This window comes from Chiloscyllium plagiosum, chromosome 11 (assembly GCF_004010195.1).
Source record: "Chiloscyllium plagiosum isolate BGI_BamShark_2017 chromosome 11, ASM401019v2, whole genome shotgun sequence".
Classification (NCBI taxonomy): domain Eukaryota; kingdom Metazoa; phylum Chordata; class Chondrichthyes; order Orectolobiformes; family Hemiscylliidae; genus Chiloscyllium; species Chiloscyllium plagiosum.
In genome coordinates this window covers 89,890,087-89,914,477 of record NC_057720.1, presented here as the reverse complement: position 1 = coordinate 89,914,477, position 24,391 = coordinate 89,890,087, and the positions used below count along the sequence as shown (strand labels likewise).

Genomic DNA, 24,391 nt, shown 5'->3' with positions numbered 1-24,391 from the left:
AGGAATGAAAAATGGAGTTTAATTCAGATGTTGGATTTTGTTAAGCCAAACCAGGGATCACTAACACAGTTAATGGTTTGGCCCTGGGCAGTGTTGTCAAACAGAGAGAGAGAGAGACCAAGGGGGGCAGTTACGTTGTTCCTTGGAAGTGGCATCACTGTTGGACAGAGTAGTGAATGTGGTATTTGGCACACTTACCTTCATTGTCAGAGCTTTGGTATGAATTGGAGATATTATAACTTTGTCCTAAATTCACAGATTGGGAGAAGATGTGTAGCTCGGGTGCTCGTGGTTTTGTTCGCCGAGCTGGGAATTTGCGTTGCAGACGTTTCGTTCCCTGTCTAGGTGACATCCTCAGTGATTGGGAGCCTCCTGTGAAGCGCTTCTGTGATGTTTCCTCCGGCATTTATAGTGATTTGTATGTGCCGCTTCTGGTTGTCAGTTCCAGCTGTCCGCTGCAGTGGCCGGTATATTGGGTCCAGGTCGATGTGCTTGTTGATTGAATCAGTGGATCACTCATACACTGATTCAGTCAACAAGCACATCGATCTGGAACCAATATACCGGCCACTGCAGCGGACAGCTGGAACTGACAACCGGAAGCGGCAGATACAAATCACTATAAATGCCTGAGGAAACATCACAGAAGTGCTTCACAGGAGGCTCCCAAGCACCGAGAATGTCACCTAGACAGGGGACGAAACGTCTGCAACACAAATTCCCAGCTCGGCGAGCAGAACCACATTGTCCTAAATATTTGCCTTGGAAAGAGGAGGCTACCGATTGACCTGATGAAGGTTTATAAAATCATGCGGGCCTCGGTAGGGTGAAAAGCCAAGGGTAGGTGAGTCCAAAACTAGAGGGTGTAAATGTGAGGTGAGAGAGCAAGGATTAAAAGAGGAAGCTGAGGGGCAACATTATCCACAGAGGATGGTGCATAGATGGAAAGGACTGCCAGAGGAAATGGGAGAAACATGTACAATTACAACATGGAAAAGACATTTGGGCTGGTACATGGAGAGGAGAAGGTTTGAAGAGATAAGGGTCAAACGCAGGCACATGCGACACTTTTAGTATGAGAATCATGGTCAGCATTGATGAGTTGGACCGAAGGTTCTGTTTCCGTGCTGCATGTCTCTGTCTCCAGTTAAAGAGGAGACTACTGAGATAAGGCATGCTGTAGACACTGAAGCACTTTCAGCAATAGGGATGGTAGGCTAGAATGCAATGTGTTTCAAATTTGTGGAGGGACTATCGGGAAGGGAGCAGGTGACAGAGATAGCAATTGTTATAGGAGTTAAATATTATTGAAGACACTGGTCACCAAGACATGACAATTTTACAGTTTTGCAGAGTAATGAGTCCGAGTACAACAGAACTTACAGTAGAGGAGGTGATTTTCCCTGGGGTGTGTACTGTGCTCCCCACCAGCACTGTATCTATGTCATGTCTTGTTAGCTGATGTTTGGAGCCCGCTCATGGCTGTCTGTTCTGTGCACTGTGAGTGATCTTACCTCAGTGCAGGATTTATTGAAAGCTCCAGATCTCCCTGCCCTTTGTCTCTCTGGCTGACCAACCATCTTCAATGAGGTGATGGACGAGACACCCAGCAGTTGGGAAGTCTAATGTGTCGGTAACTTCCTAAGTACCTACAGGAGACAGAGAAATAGACAGAATGGGAAATTAGGCTGATGCAGTGAGGGTTACACATGGAGAACGGCACTGTGTCCCACAGAGATCTGGAAAATCCTAGTATCCATCCCTGGCCTGTGCTGTTGCGTCTCTCTGGAGTGGAGAATTCTGTTGGCTCAGGATCTGGATAAGCTGCAAGAGTGAGAGACGCTGACAGAGGCAGCAATTAGACCCTCACTGTGAGGGATACCACATGGAGAGAGATTGAGTGATATCACCGGAGTGCAGGAAGGTATCAGGATCAAACAATTGTGTGGGAGGAACCGGTTTTGCTTCATGATACCCTGGTATCAGTGCTCAGGGATGAGTAACCTGTGAGCAGGTGAAGTGATGGCAGAGTGGTATTATTGCTAGAGCATGTATCCAAAATCTCAGCTTATGTTCAGGGGAGACAGGTTTGAATCCCACCATCAGAAATGGTGGAATTTTAAATCAATAATTTTAAAAATAATAATTAACAATCCACAAATAGTTATGAGACCATTGCTGATGGACAAAAAATCCCAAACACTTGCCCTTGAGAGAAAGACATCTGCCCATCCTCACGTGGTCTGCACGACATATCCACAGCAAAGTATTTGCCTCTCAATTGCCCTCTGAAATGGCCGAGCAAGTTACTCAGCTCAAGGGCAGCTAGGGTTAGGCAAGAAAGGCTAGTCAACCAGAGACACCCACATCGCATACCTGATTTACAAAATAATCCATTAAGATGGTCCCACTGGGACCAGGGTCCTCGCCAATCATGTCGGTAGGTTTATGGACAGGGCTTTAAACTGACAGAGAGGATGTAGGTACAGGGTTCAGGTTAAAGGAGCTTTCAAAATCCAAAGAAAGAAGGTGATGCATCGGAACAGCATGGGGATGTGGCTGAAGACATTCATAAAGGAACAGGATGGGACAGAGTTTAATTAAAACTGTACATCAGTGAATAGGTTTGTGACAGGAAGTTGTGGGAAAGAGTAAATTATGTTTTTTTTTGCAATGGACAAACTATCTGCAATAAGGTAGATTGATTTGTGACACAGAGATCAAACAGATTTAGACAGCAGGGAGACATGGTTACAGGGCGAACAAAAGATAGAACATAAATATTCAATGGTTCACAACATTAAGCAAACTCAGGTAAAATAGGCAACGTGAACAATAATGTATAACAAAGGCATGACAGAGAAAGCATTGGGCCGCAGATCATGAAGTAGTCAGTCTGAATGTAAATTCTGGCTACTACTTGCCAAGGACACAAGCAGCAGAACATGTTTAGCCACCGAACCACATTTCAATTCTCATCACTCCAATAAAAAGGATTTTTTTAACAACACATTGTGATAATTTTGGGAAACTTCAATATTCACATAATCTGGGACAGTCACACTGACAACAGTGATGCTGGAAGAGAAGTGCCAAGAATTATTTTTTAAGTGAATCTTTGAATAACACACTGTGCAACTAGCTAGGGATGTAACTACCTCAGACCGACCAGGAAATTGTGATAAAGTACAATTTAAAGAAATATAAAGTTTTAAAGTGAATCACAGAAAAGACAAGCTGCAACTAGAAACAAAAATAGCCAATACCATGAGTTTGAGAAGAGAACTAACCAAGGTAAACAGGCTAAACAGATGGAAACATGTGTCTGTAAAGGAACAGTGGAAAACATTTGAAGGAACAGTGTAAATCACTCAACAAAAGGACATTCCACTGAAACAGACAAACCCCAGCAAGAAATTCCCACCCATCCCTCACTCAGGACAAAAATGGATCATAATAGATTATCAGGCTGAGAAGATCATCAAAAAGTACTTAAAATCCTGAAGTGAGAGAGAGTTTTAGGAGTAAGTTTTAAAGGGATTGCAAAGGGTCTGCTAACAGGAGGAGGGCAATTGGAAGAGGAATCATTGTCAGGGTTTAATGACACGATAGGAACAGGGAGAGGTGAAGGTGCTGGAGGTGGTGAGAGTGTTTCAGGGAGTGGTCAGGACCTGAAAACGGTGTTACAAAGACAGTACGGATTGCTGCAGCTGGAGGTGATGCAGAGGTAGGGAGGGACATGGGAGGGAGAGGACCATCCAGCTGCTCATCCAAAACCACCACCTCAGTGTGCACAAGATTATTCACACACAGAGTTGACCATCCTCATTCCTTGGGATTATTCACACACAGTTTTGACCATTCTCAGCCCACAGGAGCATTCACACACTCTATTGACTACCCTCAGGCCACAGAATTATTCTCACACAGTATTGACCATCACAGGTGACAGGATCATTAGCACAGAGCATTGACCATCCACAGGCACATTATTATTCACAAACAGTATTGTCCATCCTTAGGCCAAGGGTTATTCACGTAATGTCTTGACTATTTACAGGTCTCAGGATTATTCACACACAGTATTGACCATCCTCAGGCCGCAGGATTATTCACACACAGTATTGACGATTCACTGGCCAGAGGATTACTCACACATGGTACAGACGAATCACTAACTAAATGATTATTCACACACTGCATTGACCATTCTCAGGCCTCAGGATTACTCCCACATTGTATTGACCAGCCTACGGCCACAGGATGTTTGAACACACTGTCTTGAACATTTAAAGGTCACAGGATTATTCACTCAAAGTATTGACCATCCTCAAGCCGCCGGATTAATCACAGACAGTATTGACTACCCTAAGGGCATAGGATTATTCAACCACAGTATTGATCATGCTCAGACCACAGGAATATTCACACACAGTATTGACCATCGTCAGGCCACAGGATTATTCACACACAGTATTGACTACCTTGAGGGCATAGGATTATTCAACCACAGTAGTGAACATTCACAGTGCACAGGATTATTCACATACTGAATTGACCATCCGCAGGCCAGTTTTATTAACAAACAGTATTGACCATACCACAGGCCACATTATTATTCACACACAGTACTGACCATGCTCGTGCCAAGGGTTATTCACGCATAGTGTTGGCGATTCACAGGCCAGAGGATTAGTCACACATGGAACTGACCATTCAGTGTCCAAAGGATTATTCACTCAATGTATTGACCATCCTCAAGCCACAGGACCATTCACACACAGTATTGACTAAACTCAGGCCACAGGAATATTCACACGCAATATTAAACATTCTCAGGCCACAGATTATTCACAGACAGTATTGACCAACCTCAGACCACAGGATTATTCACACACAGTATTGACCAGCCCAGGGCCACAGGATTAATGAACACACGGTCTTGACCAATTACAGTTTACAGGATTATTCACACAAAGTATTGACTATCCTCAGGCCGCAGGTTTATTTACACACAGGTTTGACCATCCACAGTCTACAGGATTATTCACAGACAGTGCTCACTATCCTCAGGCCACAGGATTATTCACACACAGTATTGAGCATCCTTAGGCCAATGGTTATTCACACACATTAGTGACCAACCTATGGCCACAGGATTATTCACATTCACTATTGAGCATTCACAGTCCAAAGGGTTACTCACAGACAGTATTGACCACCCGCAGCTCACAGGATTATTCACAAACTGTATTCACTATCTTCAGACCATAGGATTATTCACACACATTATTGAAAATTCACAGTCCACAGCATTACTCACACACAACATTGAGCATTCACAGGCCACAGGATTATTCCCACACAGTACTGAACAAACTCAGGCCACATGATTATTCACACACAGTATTGACCATCCTCAGGCTACAGGATTATTCACACACAGTATTGAACAAACTCAGACCACAGAATTATTCACACAGTATTGACCATTCACACTCCACAACATTATACACACACAGCATTGACCATTCACAGGCCACAGGATTATTCACACACAGTATTGACCATCCTTAGGCCAAGGGTTATTCACACACAGTATTGACGGTTCATAGTACCGAGGATTATGCTCACATGGTGTTGACCATTCAATGTCCAAAGGAATATTCACACAAAGTATTGACCATCCTCAAGCCACAAAGTATTGACCATCCTCAAGCCACAGGATTGTTCACATCACAGTATTGACCACCCTCAGGCCAAGGATTAGTCACACACATTATTGACCACCTCAGGCCACAGGAGCATTCACACACTGTATTGAACATCCACAAGCCGCAGTATTATTAACAAACAATATTGACCATCCAAAAGCCACTGGATTATTAACGCACAGCATTGACCATCTGTTTTAAAAAATTCTCAAGGTCAGGTTCGTAGGAGAGTAGTCTGACACACATGTATTGGGACATAATTTTTAACCGTTTCACCACATTCCACTGCTTGGAATTTTACACCACACCATCCACATGCCACATTGTTATTCACACACCGTATTGACCATCCGTAGGCCAAGGGTTATTCACACACAGTATTAACCATTCTCAGGTCACAGGATTATTCACACACAGTATTCTACGTCTTCAGGCCACAGTATTATTCACTCACAGTATTGACCATCCTAAAACGACAGGATTATTCACACATGGTATTGACCATCATCAGGCGACAGGATTATTCACACACTGTATTGACCAACTACAAGCCACAGTATTATTAACAAACAGAATTGACCATCCAAAAGCCACAGGATTATTAACGCACAACATTGACCATCCACAGGCCACATTATTATTCACACGCAGTATTAACCATCCTTAGGCCAAGGGTTATTCACACACAATATTGACATCCTAAGACCACAGGATTATTCACACACAGTATTGACCATTCACAGTCCACATCATTTTTCACACACAGTATTGTACAAACTCAGGCAATAGGATTAATCACACATAATATTGATCATCCGAAAACCACAGGGTTATTCACACACAGTATTGACGATTCACAGGCCAGAGGATTATTATCGCACAATATTGACCATGCTCAGTCCACAGGATTATTCACATACAATATTGAACATCCGCAGGACACAGGCGTATTCACACACAGTATTGAGCATTCACAGTTCACAGGATCATTAACACACAACACTAACCATCCACAGGCCACATTATTATTCATATGCAGTATTGACCATCATTAGGCAAAGGGTTATTCACATACAGTGTTGACCATTCTCAGGCTGCAGGATTATTCACATGCAGTATTGACGATACAGCTTCCAAGGATTATTCTCACACAGCGTTGACCATGCGCAGTCCACAGGATTATTCACACACTTTATTGACCACGCCAGGCGACAGGATTATTCATACACAGTATTGACCATGCTCAGGGCATAGGATTATTCACGCACAGTTTTGACTACCCTCAAGCCACAGGATTATTCACACACAGCATTTATCTTTCTCAGGTCACAGGTTTTCTCATAAATAGTATTGACCATCCACAGGCCACAGTATTATTAACAAACAGCATTGACCATGCACATGCCACAGTTTATGAAGAAACAGTATCGAACATCCATAGGCCACAGTATTATTAACACACAGCATTGTCCATCCACAGGTCGCATTATTATTCACACACAGTATTGACCATCCTCAGGCCAAGGGTTGATAACACACAGTATTGACGATTCACAGGCCACAAAATTATTCACACACATTATTGACTGCCCTCAGACCACAGGATTATTCACCCAGAGTATTGAACATTCACAGTGCACAGGATTGTTCATACACTGTATTGACCACTCACAGTCCAAAGGATTATTCACACACAGTATTGACCATCCTCAGTCCACAGGATTGTTCACTCATAGTATTGACCATTCACTGTTCAAAGGGTTATTCACATACGGCATTGACGATTCACAGGCTAGAGGATTATGCACACACACACTATTGACCACCCTCAGGCCACAGGAGTATTCACTGATAGTACTCACTATCCGCAGGCCCACAGGAATATTCCCACACAGTACTGACCATTCACAGGTCACAGTCTTATTCACACACAGTTTTGACCATCCTCAGGCCACAGGATTATTCACACAAAGTATTGAGTATTCACCGTCCACAGCATTATTCACACAGTATTGACCATTTACAGGCCACAGGATGATTCACACACAGTATTGATCATCCTGAGGCCACAATAATATTCACACACAGTACTGACTATCCTCAGACCAGAGGTGTCTTCACAAACAGTATTGAGTATTCATAATTCCCAGGATTATTCAGACACAGTATTGACCACGCTCAGACCACAGGATTATTCACAGACAGTACTCATTGCCCACAGGATACAGGTTTATTCACTCACAGTATTGACCATTCTCAGTCCACAGGATTATTCGCACACTGTATTCACGATTCTCTGGCCACAGGATTATTAACACACAGTACTGACTATCCACAGGCCACATTATTACTAAGTAACAGTATTGACTATGCACAGGCCACAGATTATTAACACACAGTCTTGACCACGCACAGGCCACAGATTATTAACACAGTATTGACCATCCACAGGCCACATTTCTATTCACTCACAGTATTGACCATCCTGAAGCCACAGGGTTATTCACACACAGTATTGAGCATCCTCAGGACACAGGATTTTCACGCACAGTATTGACCAATCTCAGACCACATAATTATTCAAACACAGTACTGACCATTTTCAGGCCACATAATTATTCAAACACAGTACTGATCTTTTCCAGGCCACATAATTATTCAAACACAGTATTGACCATTTTCAGGCCACAGGATTATTCACACATAGTATTGACCATCCTCAGGTCGCAGGATTATTCACACACAGTATTCTACATCCTCGGGCCACAGGATTATTTACACACTGTATTGACTATCCGCAGGCCACAGGATTATTCCTACAAAGTCTTGACCCTGCTCAGGCCATAGGATTATTCACACACGTAATGACTACCCTCAGGCCACAGGATTATTCACACACAGTAATGATCACTCACAGTCCAAAGGATTATTCACACACAGTATTGATCAAAAACAGTCCAAAGGATTATTCACGGTATTGACCAATGTCAGCACACAGAATTACTCACACACTTTATTGACCATCCTCACGCCACAGCATTATTCACACACAGCATTGACCAGACAAAGGCCACAGAATAGTTCACACAGAGTATTGACCGACCTCAGGCAACAGGATTAATCACACATAGGTTTAACCATCCTCAGGCCACAGGCTTTTTCACACATGGTATTCACGATTAACAGGCCACAGGATTATTTACAAACAGTATTGAACCTCAAGCAACAGGATTAATCACATACAGTATTGACCATAAGACATAGGAGCGGAAGTAAGGCCATTCGGCCCATTGAGTCCACTCCGCCATTCAATCATGGCTGATGGGCATTTCAACTCCACTTACCCGCATTCTCCCCGTAGCTCTTAATTCCATGTGACATCAAGAATTTATCAATTTCTGCCTTGAAGACATTTAGCGTCCCAGCCTCCACTGCACTCTGCGGCAATGAATTCCATAGGCCCACCACTCTCTGGCTGAAGAAATGTCTCCGCATTTCTGTTCTGAATTTACCCCCTCTAATTCTAAGGCTGTGTCCACGGGTCCTAGTCTCCTCGCCTAACAGAAACACTTTCCTAGCATCCACCCTCTCCAAGACCATGCACAGGCCACAGATTATTAACACAGCATTGACCACCCACAGATCACATTACTATTCACACACAGTATTGACCATCCTTTGGCAAAGAGTTATTCACAAATAGTATTCACAATCCTCAAGCCATCGGATTATTCTCACACAGTATGAATAGCCTCAGGCCGCAGGATTGTTCACACATAATAAAGATCATCATCAGGCCACAGGGTTATTCACACAGAGTATTGGCCATCCTCAGTCCACAGGATTGGTCACACATAGTATTGACTCAGACACAGTATTGACCATCCTCAGGCCACAGGACTTTTCACACATAATATTCACGATTCACAGGCTACAGGATTATTCACACACAATATTCAACATTCTCAGGTCACAGGAATATTCCCTCACTGCATTGACCAGATTACAGTTACAGGATTAATGAACACACCGTCTTGACCATTCACAGGTCTCAGGATTATTCAGACACAGTATTGACCATCCTCAGGCCACAGGACTTTTCACACATAATATTCACGATTCACAGGCTACAGGATTATTCACACACAATATTCAACATTCTCAGGTCACAGGAATATTCCCTCACTGCATTGACCAGATTACAGTTACAGGATTAATGAACACACCGTCTTGACCATTCACAGGTCTCAGGATTATTCAGACACAGTATTGACCATCCTCAGGCCACAGGACTTTTCACACATAATATTCACGATTCACAGGCTACAGGATTATTCACACACAATATTCAACATTCTCAGGTCACAGGAATATTCCCTCACTGCATTGACCAGATTACAGTTACAGGATTAATGAACACACCGTCTTGACCATTCACAGGTCTCAGGATTATTCAGACACAGTATTGACCATCCTCAGGCCACAGGACTTTTCACACATAATATTCACGATTCACAGGCTACAGGATTATTCACACACAATATTCAACATTCTCAGGTCACAGGAATATTCCCTCACTGCATTGACCAGATTACAGTTACAGGATTAATGAACACACCGTCTTGACCATTCACAGGTCTCAGGATTATTCAGACACAGTATTGACCATCCTCAGGCCACAGGACTTTTCACACATAATATTCACGATTCACAGGCTACAGGATTATTCACACACAATATTCAACATTCTCAGGTCACAGGAATATTCCCTCACTGCATTGACCAGATTACAGTTACAGGATTAATGAACACACCGTCTTGACCATTCACAGGTCTCAGGATTATTCAGACACAGTATTGACCATCCTCAGGCCACAGGACTTTTCACACATAATATTCACGATTCACAGGCTACAGGATTATTCACACACAATATTCAACATTCTCAGGTCACAGGAATATTCCCTCACTGCATTGACCAGATTACAGTTACAGGATTAATGAACACACCGTCTTGACCATTCACAGGTCTCAGGATTATTCAGACACAGTATTGACCATCCTCAGGCCACAGGACTTTTCACACATAATATTCACGATTCACAGGCTACAGGATTATTCACACACAATATTCAACATTCTCAGGTCACAGGAATATTCCCTCACTGCATTGACCAGATTACAGTTACAGGATTAATGAACACACCGTCTTGACCATTCACAGGTCTCAGGATTATTCAGACACAGTATTGACCATCCTCAGGCCACAGGACTTTTCACACATAATATTCACGATTCACAGGCTACAGGATTATTCACACACAATATTCAACATTCTCAGGTCACAGGAATATTCCCTCACTGCATTGACCAGATTACAGTTACAGGATTAATGAACACACCGTCTTGACCATTCACAGGTCTCAGGATTATTCAGACACAGTATTGACCATCCTCAGGCCACAGGACTTTTCACACATAATATTCACGATTCACAGGCTACAGGATTATTCACACACAATATTCAACATTCTCAGGTCACAGGAATATTCCCTCACTGCATTGACCAGATTACAGTTACAGGATTAATGAACACACCGTCTTGACCATTCACAGGTCTCAGGCTTATTCAGACACATTATTGACCATCCTCAGGCCGCAGGATTTTTCACACACAGTATTGACCAAGTTCAAGCCTCAGGATTATTCACACACACAGTATTGAGCATTCACAGTGCATAGGACAGTTCACACAAAGTATTGACCATCCAAAGACCACAGGATTATTCACGCACAGTATTGACTTTCACGGGCCACAGCATTGTTCACGCGCAGCATTGAACAACCTCTGTCAACAGGATTAATCACACACAGTATAGACCGTCCTCAGGCCACAGGATTGTTCACACACAATATTGGTCATCCTCAGGCCATAGGATTATTCAAACACAGTGTTGACCATTCACAGTCCAAAGGATTATTCACACACATTATTGACCAACATCAGGCCACAGGAATATTCACACACAGTATTCAACATTCACAGGCCACAGGATTATTCACACACAGTATTGACCAGACTATGGCCACAGGATTAATAAACACACTGTCTTGACCATTCACAGGTCTCAGGCTTATTCAGACACATTATTGACCATCCTCAGGCCGCAGGATTTTTCACACACAGTATTGGCCAAGTTCAAGACTCAGGATTATTCATACACACAATATTGAGCATTCACAGTGCACAGGACTGTTCAGACACAGTATTAACCGCCCTAAGACCACAGGATTAATGAACACACTGTCTTGATCATGTACGGGTCAGGGGATTATTCTAACGGCGCATTGACCATCCATAGGACACAGGTTTATTCCCAAACAGTATTGACCATTCTCAGTCCACACGATTATTCACACACTGTATCCTCAGGCCACAGGAGTAATCACAGCCAGATTTGATCACCTGCTCGCTACAGGATTATTCACACACAGTATTGACTATCCTCAGGCCACAGGATTGTTCACACAGAGAATTGACCCTTCCTGAAGAAGGGCTTATGCCCAAAACGTTGATTCTCCTGTTCCCTGGATGCTGCCTGACCTGCTGCACTTTTCCAGCAACACATTTTCAGCTCACACAGAGAATGGACAATTTTCAGGCCGCAGGAATATTCAGACACAGTATTGACCATTATCAGGCCACAGGATTGCTCACAAATAATATTGATCATCCTCAAACCACAGGATTATTCTCACACAGTATCGACCATCCTCAGGCCACAGATGTAATCACAGCCAGATTTGACAATGTGCACGCTACAGGATTATTCACACACAGTATTGACCATCCTTAGGCCACAGGATTATTCAAACACAGTATTGACCATCCTCAGGCCATAATATTATTAGCAACCAGTATTGACCATGCACAGACCACAGATTATTAACACGCATTATTGACCATCTACAGGCCACAGAGTATTATCAAACAGCATTGACCATCCCCAGGCCACATTTCTATTCACACACAGTATTGACCATCCTGAAGCCACAGGATTATTCACACACAGTATTGACCATCCTCAGACCACAGATTATTAGCACGCAGTATTGACCATCTACAGGCCACAGATTATTAACACGCAGCATTGACCTTTCACAGGCCACAGTCTTATTTACACACAGTATTGACCATACTTCAGCAAATGATTATTCACATACAATATTGATCATCCTCAAGTAACCGGACTATTCACACACAGTATTGACGAATCAAAGGCCACAAAATTATTCACACAGTATTGTCTGCCTCAGGAAACAGGATTATTCACACAGAGTGTTGAGCATTCACAGTGCACAGGTTGATTCACTCACAGTATTGACCATTCTCAGTCCACAGGATTATTTGCACACTGTATTCACGATTCTCTGGCCACAGGATTATTAACACACAGTATTGACTATCCACAGGCCACATTATTACTAAGTAACAGTATTGCCTCTGCACAGGCCACAGATTATTACCATACAGTATTGACCATACACAGGCCACAGGATTATTATCACACAGCATTGACCATCCTGAAGCCACAGGATCATTCACACACAGTATTGAACATCCACAGGCCATAGGAGTATTACCACACAGCATTGACCATCCACGGATCACATTACTATTCACACACAGTATTGACCATCCTTTGGCAAAAGGTTAATCACACAAAGTATTGATGATTCACAGGCCACAGGATTATTCACACACAATATTGACCATCCTCAGGTCACAGGATTATTCGCACACAGTATTGACCATCCTCAGTCCACAGGATTATTCGCACAGAGTTGGCCACACAAAGAGAGAGAGTTTGAGGTGCTCGGAGAAGCAAACAGAGATGTGGAGTGTTGTTGATTCTGGAAAAGGTTCTGAAAAGAATTTTACAGAGACAGGGTGGATTATAGTTATCGTGAAAAACTACAGAAATAGGAATTATTGAACTGAGTGCAGGATGAAATTATTGAGATTGGGCATGTTATCAAGACTGGAGCAATTTACAAGTAGGGAGAGCCGTCATCACTGGAGTAGGTTTCAAATTAATATAGGGATTGTGGGAGTGTTGGAGGTACTTTTCTGGGAATTACAAGCATTCAAGACCCTGGTGCAGATGAGGTGGATCGAAAGGAATGTTTCCTTGTTGAATGACTCTATCCCATGACAAGAGACAGTGTGAAGGGGGAAATATAGAACAAAAAGATCCCAGGTTTCAATACCATCTCCTTGGGGGAGGCCTGCTTTCCCTTCTGTTGTACTGATCCTCACTAAGACAGCACAGGCCTGGATTGATAACTGTGAACTTCCTATATTGTCAGAGGAAGGCTCAGTACAGCAGAGATGAAAGTAAACAAGAGAGTGGAGTTTGGGCCAAGGGCCATCATGTTCTAAGTTCACTCTTCAAAACTGTATCTATGTCATGTCTTCCAGACCAAAGCTAGATGCCTTAAATGCTCTCTGCTCTGTTCACTGTGAGTGATCTTATCTCACTTCAGGATTTCTTGAAGGCTCCAGATCTCCCTTCCCTCTGAATAAAATATAACCCAGGCTGCTATGGGAGGTAAGGGAGGAGATTGCTGGGGCCCTTGTGGATATAGTTAATACATCGCTGGCCACGGGTGAAGTGCTGAATGACTGGAGGATAGCTAATGTGGTTCCTTTGCTCAAGAAGGGCAGCAGAGATCGGCCAGGCAATTACAGAGCAGATAGTCTGACAGCAGGCGGAGGGAAATGATTGGGAACAAATCTGAGGAACAGGATGTATCAACATTGAAAAAGCAGGAACCAATTAGGGTCAGTCAGCATGTATTTGGTAGAGTAAGACCCTCTCCCAAATTAAGCTGAGATTTGTTTTGATATTACAATTGAGGATATTGATGAGGGCAGTGCATAGCTGGACTGAAAGTTGACAAATGGAGTTTGATGTGGAAAAGTGTGAGGTAATTCACTTTGGAAGGAGTAACAGGAATATAGAGTACTGGGCTTATGGTAAGATTCTTGGTAGTGTAGATGAACAGAGACATATGTGTCCATGTACATTGAACTTTGAAAGTTGCAAATCAGGTTGATAGGGTTGTTAAGGAGGCATTCGGTGTGTTAGCTTTTATTGCTAGAGGGATTGAGATTCGGAAAAATGAGATCATGCTGCAGCTGTACAAAACTCTGGTGTGACCACACCTGGAGTGTTGCATACAGTTCAGGTCACCGCATTAGAGGAAGGATGTGTAAGCTTTGGAAAGGGCTCAGAGAAGATTTACTAGGATGTTGCCTGGTACAGAGGGAAGGTCCTATGAGGAAAGGCTGAGGGAATTGAAGCTGTTTTTGTTCGAGAGAAGACGTTTGAGATTAATTAATTGAGATATATAAAGATAATCAGAGGGCGAGATGGATTGGACAGTGAGTGCCTTTTCCCTCAGATGGTGATACCTAGCACGAGGGGAGGTAGCTTTAAATTGAGGGGTGATAGAGATAGGACAGATGTCAGAGATAGTTTCTTTACTCAGTGTAGTAGGGGCATCGAACGAACTGCCTGCAACAAGAGTAGATCTGCTAACCTTAAGGGCATTTAAATGTTCATTGGATAGTCATATGGAGAGAATTGAATAGTATTGGCTACTTGGGCTTCAAATTGGTTCAACAGGTTGGCACAACATTGAGAGCCGAAAGGCCAGTCCTGCACTGTCATGTTCTATGTTCTAGATGGCATAAATATGAGGGGAGAGAGGAAAGACTTAAAAGGGATTAGAGGATGATACAGGTATGGAAAGAGCTTCCGGGGAAGTGGTAGAGAAAAGTACAATAAAAACGTGTAAAAGACATTTGGGCAGAAACATGGAGAGGAGAAGGTTTGAAGGGATTTGGGTCAAATGCAGGGAAACGCGACTCGTTCAGGGACTCTGGTCAACATGGACTAGTTGGACCGAAGGAACCGTTTCCGTGCTGCATGACTCTGTCTCCAGTTATTGGAGGAGGAGACTATTGAGATAAGACATGTTATCGACACTGAAGCAATTTACAGCGATAGGGATAGTAGTCTGGAATACAGCACATTTCAAATATGTGGAAAGACTATTGGGATAAGAGGAGGTTACAGAGATAGGAACTGTTAAAGGAGTTACAAATTATTGAAGACACCGGTCTACAAGACATGCCATAGATGCAGTATTGGAGAGAAGCAAGTTATAGTACAACAGAACTTAAAGTAGAGGCGGTGATTGTGCGCAGGATGGGCCTGTACTGTACCACCCCTCCAGGACCGTATTGATGCCATGCCTTGTTAACAGAGGTTTGGAGCCTTCTCATTGCTCTCTGCTCAGTTGTCGAGACTGGATGAAGTTATCAATACAGAGGGTTGCAGAGTTAGCAAGGACTCTTCAGACAGGTCAAGGTTACAGGCAGAGAGAGTTGTCGGGACTGGAAGAGGTGACAGTCCTCAATAGGATGGTACACATTCACGGATGGTCTAAGTGACTACAGGAGGTTACAGAGTTAAGAAGGCTAGTCGTGTTGGGAGGAGGTCACAGAGATGGATAAGATTGCAGAGATTGGGCGAGGTTACAGATCTGGGGAATGGTCACGTGGCTTTATAATGTTACACAAAGGGAAAATGGACAGGAAAATCTGGAGGGGTTTGTACAGATAAGGAGGTTTATGGGGAAGGTAGAAGGTTCAAGGGAGTAAGGTGCTGTAGGGTAGGATGTAGGAGTGCTGTGGGGACTGGAGAAGGTTGCAGTGATATCATATGATGGAAAGGCTTGAGGAATGTATACAGGATGGGGCGATTGGTAAGGGCTGGAGGACATTAAAAAGATAGGGTGGGCTGTAGGTACTGGTCAAGTTGACAGAGTTAAGGATTAGGTAGTTTTTCTGCAGATAAAGACCATAATTCTGTACGTTTTGAAGTCATGATGGAAAGAGCTAAGGACAGTGCAGAAGTTATGTGTCCAAATTTGGGGAAGGCTACTTATCAATACATTATCACTGTCACAGATCATTATTACTAGCATTAGACAGGATGTGAAAAACGTAGGCTCGGAGGATCTATTTGAGGTCGAGCCTACAATTGGAAAGCGGGAGTATTTTCAAGTGATACAGTGAGAATTCAAGGCCAGCGTGTACCATGAACAGTGAATGACAAATGCTGCAAGTCCAGCAAATACTGATCAAGTGATATCATGAGTTTGGTAAAGAAAATACAGTGCAATAAAACCAGGTGAAGCCCTTCATAACTATAGAGAGTGCGTGGGGTCCTTAAAAATGAGGAGCACACAATGGCCATGAAACCTCCTTAGCAGACACTAGTAAGGAAAAGCTACAAGGTACTTTATGAGTATAGTCAGGGCAAGAGGATTCCCAGCTAAAGAGTTCAGCCTGTTGGAAACCAAAGGGACAATCTGTGCATGGAGCCAGAGGAAGTAGGTGATGTCTTTAATGTATGCTTCCCATCTGTATTCACACAGGAGAAAGACACTGTAGCCTGGAATTTCATTCGGGATGGTGAGGTTTGAGAACATGGTAAGATCAATAAGGAGGAGGTATTAAATATTTTCACAGGCATAAAGGGGGTGAAATCCCCAGTGCCCAATGAAATGTATCCCAGGCTGCTATGGGAGGGAAGGGAGGAGATTGCTGGGGCCCTGGTGGATATATTTAATACTTTGCTGGCCACAAGGATATTGGGAAAATATTGGGAACAATTCTGAGGGACAGGATGGATCAACATTGAAAAGGCAAAAATGGATTCAGGACAGATTTGGTAAACAAAGATCCTGTCTGATGAATTCAGTTGTGCTTTTTGATATGGTGTCTAAAAATATTTATGAGAGCAGTGCAGAATATGTGGTTATCATGGAATTCAGTGAGGCCTTTGACAAGGTCCCAGTCAATATGTAAATGACCCAACTGGAGAATGGGGCTAAACCTAACCTCTCCTTGGGAAACCAGGTAGGGAACGGTACTGAGGTGTTAGTAAATGTGTTATAAAGAAGGCTGTAAAGGCTTGGACATTTTTCACTTGAGTTGAAAATGTGTTGCTGGAAAAGCGCAGCAGGTCAGGCAGCATTCAAGGAGCAGGAGAATCGACGTTTCTGGCATGAGCCCTTCTCTCTCACTGCACACCCCAGGTCATTCGAATCCTCTTGCAAGGATGCCTTCCTTGAAGAAGGTCTCTTCCTCCCTCTACAAGGATTGCAGTGAGTCCCTCTCTCACTGCACACCCCAGGTCATTTAAGAAGGGCTCATGCCCGAAACGTCAATTCTCCTGCTCCTTGGATGGTGCCTGACCTGCTGCGCTTTTCCAGCAACACATTTTCAGCTCTGATCTCCAGCATCTGCAGTCCTCACTTTCTCCCCATTTTTCACTTGAGCCTGGTGGTTGAGAGGTGACCGGATAGAAGTCTATAAAATAATGAGGGGGGTAAATAGAGTTAATGCGACTTGTCTTTTACCAACGGCAGGGGAGTTTTAGGACTAGGGGCTACATTTCTTAAGGTTAGAAGGGAGACATTTAAAAACAGAAAACATGAGAGGCAAACTGATACACAGAGTGTGATTTTTGTGTGGAATGAAATTCCCAAGGAAGGGGTGAATGTGTGGACAATTACAATGTTTAAATGACATTTGGATTAGTACAGGAATAGGAAAGGTTTAAAGAGATGTGATCCAGGAACAGGCAGGAGGGACGAGATTAGTTTTAGATTATGGTCGGGATCAACAAAACAGTCAGTTTCCATGCTGTATGACTGCATGACTATGAAAATAATACTGTGGCCTTATTTAAGAAAGACTGCAAGGGGAAGCCAAGGAACTGCAGACTGAGGAGGCAGAAGTAAAGGATGGGTAAGTTGTTGGAGATCATTCTGAGACGTAGGATTTACATGCATTTGGAAAGACAAGGACTGATTACAGACAGTTAGAGTGGCTTTGTGCGTGGGAAAACATCTCACAAACTTGCCTGAGTTGTTTGAAAATGCAACCAAGAAGATAGATGAAGGCAGAGCGATGGACGTTGTTTCTGGCTTCAGCAAGGCCTTTGACAGGGTTGAGCAGGGTACTCTGGTTAGATCACATGGGAGAGCTAGCCAACTGCATACAAAATGGGTTTGATAGGAGGAGGCAGAATTTTGTTGTTCAGACTGGAAGCCTCTGACCAGCAGTGTGCTGTAAGGATTAGTGCTGGGGCCACTGCTGTGCATCATTTACATAGATGATTTGGGTGAAAATATAGGAATCACTGTTGTTATGTTTGTGAATATCAAAATTTGTGGTCTCCTGTGCAGTAAATACAGTTATCGAAGGGGATCTTGATCTACTGGGCCAGTGGGCTAAGGAATGAAAGATGGAGTTGAATTCAGGTGTTGGATTTTGTTTAGGCAAACCAGGGAGGACTAACACAGTTAATGATGGGGCCCTGGGCAGTGTTGTCGAACAGAGAGAGACCAAGGGATACAGTTATATTGTTCCTGGGAAGTGACATCACAGGTGGACACGGAGGGGAAAGCGGCATTTGGCACACCTGCCCTCATTGGCCAGCGCTTTGTTACATACGTTGGACAGAGGACTGAGTAAATGAATTGGAGCTATTTGTAATATTGCTCTTAATATTTCTCTTGGACATAGGAGGCCACGGGTGACCTTACAAAAGGTTTGTAAAACCATGCGAGCCACAAGGAAGGTAAATAGCCAAGGGCAGGTGAGTCCCAAACGAGAGGGTATAAACAGGAGGTGACAGAGCAAAGATTTAAAGAGGGAGCGGAGGGGCAACATTATCTGCAGATGATGGTGCAGAGACAGAACAGACTGCCAGAGGGAATGGTAGAAACAAGTACAATTACAACATGAAAAAGACATTTTGGCAGGTACATAGAGAGTAGAAGGTATGAAGAGACATGGGCCAAATGCAGTCACATTTGACTCATTCAGTTTGGGAAACCTGGTCAGCATAGACAGGTTGGGCTGAAGGGTCTGATTCCATGCTGCCTGACTCTATGTCTCCAGTTCTTGGAGGAGAAGACAATCAAGGCAAGGCATGTTGTTGAGACTGAAGCAAGTTACAGAGATCGGGATGGTAGTCTGGAATGCAGTATGTTTCAGTTTTGGGGAGGGACTGTAGAGAGGGGAGGAGACAACAGAGCTAAGAGCTGTTATAGGAGTTAAAACTTATTGAAGACCCTGGTCCACAAGACATGCCATAGATACAGTGTTGGGGGAAATACAGAACAGAAAGATCCCAGGCAGCATTCCCACCCTCTCTGGGAGGCCTGCTTTCCACTCTGTTGTCTTGATACTCACTAAGACAGCACAGGCCTGGATTGATAACTGTGACACTCCCGATGCTGTCTCAGTGCAACATAAGTTAAAGTAGACGTGCTGATTGAGCTTGGGGTGTGTCTGTGCTGTGCTTCCCATCCAGCACTGTATCTGTGTCATGTCTTGTTAGCCGATGTTTGGAGCCCTCTTATTGCTCTCTGCTCTGTGCACTGTTAGTGATCTTACCTCACTGCAGGATTTATTGAAGACTCCAGATCTCCCTACCCTTGGTGTCTCTGGCTGAGCAACCATCTTCAATGGGGTGGTGGACGAGACACCCAGCAGCTGGGAAGTCTATTAAGTCAGGAACATCCTAAATACCTACAGGAGACAGAGAAATAGACAGACTTTGAAATTAACGTGATGGACACACATGCAGAATGGTAATAATTGCCATACTGACCTGGAAAATCCCAGTCTCCATCCCTGGCCCGTGCTGTTGTGTCTCTCTGGAGTGGAGGATTCTGTGGGCTCAGAACGAGAGGTGCTGACAGAGACAGCAATTAGACCCACACAGTGAGGGATAGCACAAGGAGAGATACTGAGTGATATCACCAGAGTACAGGAAGATTTGAGGACCAAACCATTGTGTAGGAAGAAGGAGTTTTGATTCATGGTGCCGCTGACGTCAGTGCTCAGGGATGGGAAACCTGTGACAAGGTGAAATGATGGCCTGGTAGTATTATCGTTGTGCTATATATCCAGAAACTCAGCCAATGTTCAGAACCCACCATTGTAAATAGGGGAATGCATGAGCGTTGTGGGAACTGGAGAAGGTTACAGTGACATCATGTGCTCTAGAGGCTGGAGGGAGGTGCACAGCTGGGGAGGTTGGCAAGGACTGAAGAATGTTCGAGACTGGGTGGGCTGTAGGTTCTGGACAAGACAACAGAGATAAGGAGTAATGGAGCTTTTTTGAGCACAGAGACCATAACTGTTAGCTTCAAAGACATTATGGAAATAGATAAGGATAATGCAGAAGCTAAGTACCTGAACTTGGGAAGGATATTTTCATTAGATTCTCACTGTCACTCGATGTTATCATTATCATTAGACTGGCAAGCCTAGACCGCAAGGAACTACACTCGACAGAGTCTCTCTTTAGAACACAGGGGATGTTTAATGTGATGCAGTGAGAATTCAGAGCCAATCTGTTTTGTGAGAAGTGAATGGCAAAGGCAGCACATCTAGCGAATACACCTCAAGCGATATTGTGAGTTTGATAAAGAAAATACAGTGCAATAAAAGCAGACAGATAGCTTCAAAAGTTTAGAGAGTGCGGGGGTGGTGTGGGATGGCGGGGAGGCAGGCCTTAAAAATGAATAGGCAAATAAAAGTCACAAAATATCCTTAGCAGATAATGATAAGGAAAAGCCACAAGGTATTTAGTAAGTACAGTTAGAGTAAGAGGCTTACCAACTAAGCAGTGGGGCCTGTTAGAAATCAAAGGGACAATCTATGCATGGAGCCAGAGGAAGTAGGTGAGGTCTTCAATGGATACTAGGTAAAAAAAATAACTGCAGGCGCTGGAAACCAGATTCTAGATTAGTGGTGCTGGAAGAGCACAGCAGTTCAGGCAGCATCCAAGAAGCTTCGAAATCGATGTATCGAGCAAAAGCCCTTCATCAGGAATAAAGGCAGTGTGCTTGAAGCGTGGAGAGATAAGCTAGAGGAGGGTGGGGGTGTGGAGAAAGTAGCGTAGAGTACAATGGATACTTCCCATCTGTATTCACACAGGAGAAAGGCATTGTAGCCGGGGATGGTGAGGTTTTGGAACATATTAAGATCAATGAGGAGGAGGCGTTAAATGTTTGCACAGGCAAAAAGGTGGAGAAGTCCCAGAAACAATAAAATATATCCCAGGCTGCTATGGGAGGTAAGGGAGGAGATCGCTGGGGCCCTGGTGGATATATTTAATACTTTGTTGGCCACAGGTGAAGTGCCGAATGACTGGAGGATCGCTAATGTGGTTCCTTTGTTCAAGAAGGGCAGCAGGGATAGGCCAGGTAATCACAGAGCAGATAGTCTGACAGGAGGGGGAGAGAGATTATTGGAAACAATTCTGAGGGACACAATAAATCAACATTCAAAAGGACAGGAATACATTAGGGATTGTCTGTATGGATTTGATAGAGGAATGTCCTCTGATATTGATAAGGGTAGTGCAGATGATGTGGTTTATATGGGGTTTATTAAGGTCTTTGACAAGGTCCCACATGGAAGGCTGGTCCAAAAGGAAAGAGCCACTGGGACTCATGGCATGTTGGCAAATTGGATGCAAAACTGGTGGAGGGTGGTCTTTGTGATTGGAAGCCTTTGTTCAGTGGGTGTACCACAGAGATCTGTGCATTAAACTTTGCTGGATATTATGTACATTAATATCTCGGATGTGAAAGCAGAAGGAATCATCAGGAGATTTGCAGGTGACATGAAAGGTGAGGATGTTGTCCACAGTGAGGAGGATGGTCTCAGGCTGCAGTCTGATATCGATCAGATGATAAACTGAGCAGAGTAATGGCAGATGGAGTTTACTTCTGATCACTGTGAGGTAATGCACTGTGGGAAGTCTAATAAGTGAATGATATACATCATGAATGGTAGGTACCCTGGAATACTGAGGAACACAGGGACCTTGGTGGACAAGTCCCTGGATGTCTGAAGATGTGAGCACAGGTAGACAGTGTGGGGAAGATACCTGAACTGGGAGCAGGAGGGGGACCCATATCCTGGTGGGGAGGTGCTTGAGAGGATTTAAACTCGTCCTGCAGGGGTGTGGGACCGCAAACAATCATAAGGCCAGAAAGAAGTTTGAGGCTGGTACAGATGTTCAAGAAAGCAATATAAATAGACAAGGCAGGCAAGAACATAGCAGACAATGAGGGAAAATTAAACTGCATTTATTTCAATGCAAAGGGCCGGACAGATAAGGCAGATGAACCCAGAGCATGGATGGGAACATGGGACTGGGATACCATAGGTATTATAGAGACAGAGCTGATGGAGGGACAGGACCGGCAGCTCAATGTTCCAGGGGACAGATGCTACAGGAAGGATAGAACAGGAGGCAAGACAGGAGGAGAGCTGGTGGTTTTGATTGGGGGAAACATCCCAGCAGTACCTAAAGAGAGTATTCATGCAAGATCACCCAGTTAAGCGATATTAGTGGAACTGAGAAATAAAAATTGATCATAGTTTGCTACAATTGTACTACAGCGATAGGCAATGGGAGATAGAGGAGCAAATATGTTAGGAGATCTCAGATATCTATTAGAATAATGGAGTTGTAACGGTAGGGGATTTTAACCTTTCCAAACCTGGACTGAGATTGCTACTGTGTTATGCGTTTGAATGGAAGGAATTTGTTAAGTGTGTTCCAGAAACTCCCAGTCATAAGGTAAATGGCCCAACTGCAGAATGGGGCTAAACCTGACCTCCCCTTGGGACACAAGGTAGGGAACGGGACTGAGATGTTAGTGGGGGAGAACTTTGGAAAGTCACGACATTTGTATTAGTTGTAAATAGCGAGGTAAAATGACAGGCCTGGTTGATAAGCTCAAGTTATACGATGGAGCAAGATAGTATTAAATAGGAATTTTTAAAGTAGATATGGGGAGGCTATTTGCAGGTAATGGGAAGTATGGCAAGTAGGAATACTTTAAAACTGAGATAAAAGGAGCATTCAGCACCAGCATGTTCCTGTTAGTGTGCAGCTCAGTGCTGACTGAATTAAGAAACGCTGGCTGAATTTCAAGGCATTGGTCAAGAAAAAAGGGCGCACATAACTGCTGACGCAAGTGATTCCCTTCAGGAAGATCGGGTTGTAGAAACACACTGAAGATGGAAATCAGGAATGCAAAAAGGGGACATAGGAGTGGGGAAGTCGCATTGAGATTATACAGGCCTTTGGTGAGTCCTCTTCTGGAATACTGTGTCCGGTTCCAGTCGCCCAATTAAAAGAAGGATATTATTAAGCTGGAGAGGGTACAAAGGAGATTGACTGGGATGTGTCTGGGTATGGAAGGTTTCAGTTATAAAGAAAGGCTGGATAGGTTGGTATTTTTTCATTGAAACCTGAATGTTGACAGATGACCTTACAGAAGTTTATGAAATTATGAGGGGGATAGATAGAGTTAATGGGAGTTGTCTTTTCCCATGGACAGGGGAGTTTCAAGACAAGTCACTACATTTTTAAATTTAAGAGGAGAGACATCTAAAGAAAATACATGAGGGTCACATTGTGACACAGAGAATGGGTTGTGTGCATCATTTACACAAACTATTTGAGTGAAAATATAGGAGGCCCTGTTAGTATGTTTGT

General features: G+C 43.6%; 1 long non-coding RNA gene across 1 annotated transcript; it reads right to left on the bottom strand.

The window, feature by feature from the left end:
* Positions 1-1,552: 1,552 nt before the first annotated feature.
* LOC122554804 lies at positions 1,553-21,598 on the bottom strand. The gene is made up of 3 exons (XR_006313086.1): positions 20,477-21,598; positions 20,260-20,394; positions 1,553-1,649 (listed from the first exon to the last, which is right to left on the bottom strand). It is a non-coding gene; the product is annotated as an uncharacterized LOC122554804 (long non-coding RNA).
* Between the last annotated feature and the right edge of the window lie 2,793 nt (positions 21,599-24,391).